Genomic DNA, 4,893 nt, shown 5'->3' with positions numbered 1-4,893 from the left:
TCAGGAAATGCTGATATACTCTAATAAAACAGCCAACTCTAGAGCACAATCTAGATTTTAAAAGCATACTTTTGAGCATAATAGGGTGGGTTTTTGAGCACTGCACAGAAGCATAATAGGCAATTTTCAAAGCATAATTGGCTTAAGCCTAGTTGTTTGTTGATATGCTGCAACTGTCAATGTTGAAACTGTTTGTTGATCTGCTGCTGCTACTGTTGATGGTGAAGTTTTTGTTGATTTGATGCTACCTTTGTTTGCTGATGGCAAAACTGTTAACTAATCTGCTGCTACCTTTGATGATGAAAGTGCTAGTTAACTGATAAATGCTGTGATATTCTTAGCTGGCTTCTGTCCTGTATTCTTGTACTTTATTTCTTCCTGGACTTCTTGGATTGGCTATGATCAACACTTTTATTAACTTTCATCATCTGTTTGTACAAACACATTTTTTCCTTCAGTATCTTCTTCATCAAGAAAATCAAGTTAAAGCATGTAGTTAACATAATCAGGCATTATCATAATATTATAGAATACACAACCAATTAACTAATTACTTGAAATTTTGATCTATTCTTTAATACATAGGCTTTAAAGATCAATGCCACATCTCAGATTAGTACCACACTGTCGTACTGTTTGGAGGCTATTGTCCACTGAAAAGACTGCTTGAAAGTTCTTTGTTTACTAGAGTGGTATATCCCCAACATATGGAACAGTTAATTGTTTGGTATTTTAGTAGTTTTTCATGTTTTACTAAGAGTTTAAAATTTAGTAAAACAATTATGTTCCATATACTTAAAGTTACTGACATTTTATTATCAGTATAATTGGGTACAACTACAGTAAAGTAGCTTAACAAATTAGTAAACTTAGAACCTTCAAGCAGTGAAAATAAAAGTATGTTTTAAAAGTAATTGAGAAAACATGGTGGTTCAAATTGTATTCTTGTGCATGGACTGGCATATTCAAGGCAGTAGATTCATACTCCAGAAAAAATAATAGCAAAATTGGCCTGTGAAACAAAAAGTGTTGCACAATCACTGAAATGGATGAATGCAAATAATACGTACCACTACAGGTCAAGGAATTCCAAAACTACAGCTGATTTTGAAGAACAACTTGGCCCTCTACAGTGTTGGGATTAAGTTCTCTGCAAGGTGGAATGGTCTGCAAAATCAACATGCTCTCGAGATGATGAGTTGTGCTACTCATCATCTCGAAGCATTTTTATTTGATGGGTTGTATCTCACCAGAGAGTACTTTTGAGAGCCTGGAGTAAGCTGCTGGTTTCCTGCTTCTTCAAATCGGCTGGTGGGACACCAGTTGGTTGCCTGTGAGACAGTAGCATGTGAACATGTACCATCACCATTTCCATGACAGTGTGAACCCAGAGTCAGAGTTGATATCACATGTTGACCACAAGTATACTCACCCTTTAAACTAGCTAGCTGTATGTATGTACTTCAACACTGCACTGACTAGGGTTAAATGCATAGGCACACCTGAAGTAGCTCTTTTGGCAGTTAATTATGAGTGGTACAAAGTTACTAGTTTGAATTCAAGTTTAAGAGGTATGTTGTTGAACCATGGGTATGGGAGTTGTAGAAATACTACTAAGTCATGGGCCGGTGAAAGTTAATTGTATCACACCCCATCAGAGTTGCCCATCAGTGCTGCTGCTGGGATATGCTCACTGAGAGTTGGACAAGTAGGTATAATGGTAGCTACAGTATTATACAGACTGATTATTACTTGGTCAGAGCATGATACCATAAATCAGGTTATTTTGGATGGTAATAAATTTTTGAGGTTAGCAACATCCATGAAATATAAGCAAACAGTGACTTTTATTCGCAGATATGGTATTATGTTTTATATTTCACACATGAGTAATGGCTGACATACACTGCACAATGGAGGCACTGGTAAGCCATACACTCTGCGCTGAATAGCTCGAACAGCCAATGCTTGATCTTGAGTAACCACTACTTGAGTCTCAGGTGGTACCTTCAACAATCCATGCTCAAGCCATTGGAAACTTATACTAATATCTCGACATTAGTCTATTTTCCTTAAGAACTCTCCATGCAAACTCTTGTTTCTCCACTGAAGCGTACACCGTTGCCGACACTCTAAAATGTAGTCATCCACAGATCCCCTGTTCTAAATTCACTAAGCATCTCTTGCACATTGCAAAAGGCTTTCATCAGTACTGCAAAGGTAATTTGCAAGAGAATGTCGTTCACACTCTACAATATCAACGAAAGAAATAAAGCCTCTACCATCATTATGATTCGGTTCCGGTTCCCTATACTTGGATTCAGTTTTGCTTGCAAATTTTTGAAGTAGCAGAGAATATTGGTACCTTTATGGCCCAAGTGATGTTGCAGTGGCACACTCAACTATTTTGTGATGACCACCTGTTAGGAACAGTTCAAATCCAATGTGGTATTTTTCAGGGAGACAGTTTCTCCCCCTTACTGTTTGTTTTGGCTCTCATGCCTCTGACAATGATTTTACGAAGATGTTCTAGTGGATAACAACTGGGTAAAGAGCACCATCATGTTATCCAGGGCTGGCATCTATATACTTGAATCTGTAAAAAGATACTCTAGTAGAGCAGTAATCTGAAAGAATATTACTCTAATAGGTACAGTCATCGCAATACTTAATAGACCATTCAACATAGAATATAGCCAATGTTCTAATTATACTGCTTGAATCTCTGTTAACTGTCGATTCAATGAGTCATCTGCATGGCACTGCATTGGACTAATTAGCAATTACAATTCCAATGACTTTTGTATCTCAAAAAATAAAAAAACAACAACAACTAAGCTTTCATTGAATTTTTGTATCATGAAAGTAAAATTAGCTACTAGCTAGACTAGCAGGTATACTTTAGTACAAAACAACCACTATATATTCTTGAATTCAATAAAATGGAGAAAGAGGCTTTGCATGTAAAATAGCTTCTAGATGCCATTTCAGAGCATCTATATTCAAAAATTTCCCTGCATGTGGGAGAATTCCCCCAGACCCCTACCCTCCCCTGCTCCATGTGCTTAGCACATGAGTATCACATGAAAGCAGATAATCTTTCATTTGTCTATTATAGATTAATAAAAAGTAGTGTGCATGACTATGACCTCTATTTTACAAGACATTTCCATATAGCAGCATAGAGAATAGTTGTAGAGTGCCTACTACTACACATACACCATTAACTCTATTGCCCATTAGCTATTAACCATCGTTGCTTACTGCTACCCACTGTTACCTATTGCTACCCACTGTTACCCAAGGTTACCTACTGTTGCCCGCTGTTGCCTACTGTTGTTCCTCACTGTTGCCTGTAGTTACCTTCTGTTACTCACTGTTGCCTGTAGATACCGACTGTTGCCTGTAATTACCTACCGTTACCCACTGTTGCCTACTGTTTCCCACTATTCCTCACTGTTACCCACTGTCGCCTGTAGTTACCCACTGTTACTCACTGTTGCCTGTAGTTACTTACTGTTACCCACTGTTATCAACTGTTACCCCCTGTTACCTAATGCTACCCACTGTTGCCTGTAGTTACTCACTGTTGCTTGTAGTTACCCACTGTTGCCTGTAGTTACCCACTGTTACCTACTATTACCCACTGTTGCCTGTAGTTACCTACTATTACCCACTGTTGCATGTAGTCACCTACTGATACCCACTGTTACCTACAGTTACCTGTAGTTACCCACTGTTACCTACAGCTACCTACTGTTGCATTTAGTCACCCACTGTTACCCACTGTCTCCTGTAGTTACCCACTGTTACTCACTGTTGCCTGTAGTTACCTACTGTTACCAACTGTTACCTAATGCTACCCACTGTTGCCTGTAGTTACTCACTGTTGCTTGTAGTTACCTACTGTTGCCTGTAGTTACCTACTGTTAGTAACCCACTGTTACCTACTATTACCCACTGTTGCCTGTAGTTAGGGATGCGGCGATTATGCCAGCATAATTTCGGGCATAATAGGTATGTGTGGAAATCAGGAATTATGCTAGCGTTTTGAGGTGATTATAAAGCTTTAACAGTAAGAAAATCTGCAGAATGTACAATTCCGTTAAAAAAGATCGAGATACTCTAATAGAGCAGTCAGAATCTCTAATAGAACAGTCACTGAATATTATTTACTCTAATAAAGCAGTCATATTAAAGTCAAATACTCTAATTCAGCAACCATCTAAAGAATTCAAGACTATTTGAAGCTTAAACATCAATGAAAATAGTCTGATACAGCAATAAACTGGCATTATTAGCCAATTGTGGTGGCATAATTTTGGGAATAATGGGCAATTCTCAAAAGCATAATAGGTGATTTTTTTAGCACTGCTCAAAAGCATAATGCTCAATTTTTGGAGCATAATAGCCTCATGCCTACCTGTAGTTACCTACTATTACCTGTAGTTACCTACTGTTACCCACTGTTACCTACAGCTACCTACTGTTGCCTTTAGTTACCCACTGTTGCTTGTAGTTACCTACCGTTGCCTGTAGTTACCAACTGTTGCTTACCCATTACCCACTGTTGCCTGTAGTTACCTACTGTTGCCTGTAGTTACCAACTGTTACCTACTGTTGCTTACCCATTACCCACTGTTGCCTACAGTTACCCACTGTTGCTTACCATTATCCACTGATGCCTGTAGTTACCTACTGTTACTCGCTGTTGCCTGTAGTTACAATATGTCACCTGTGGTTACCTACTGTTGCCTTTAGTTTCTTACTGTTACCTACTGGTACTGTTACCTACTGTTATCTATTGTTACCCACTGTTATCTGTAGTTACCTACTGTTACCTGTAGTTATACCTACTGTTATTCACTGTTGCCTGTAGTTACAAACTGTTGC

Source organism: Dysidea avara, chromosome 14 (genome assembly GCF_963678975.1).
Source record: "Dysidea avara chromosome 14, odDysAvar1.4, whole genome shotgun sequence".
NCBI classification, from domain to species: Eukaryota; Metazoa; Porifera; class Demospongiae; order Dictyoceratida; family Dysideidae; genus Dysidea; species Dysidea avara.
Note: the sequence above shows the minus strand (reverse complement) of the source record.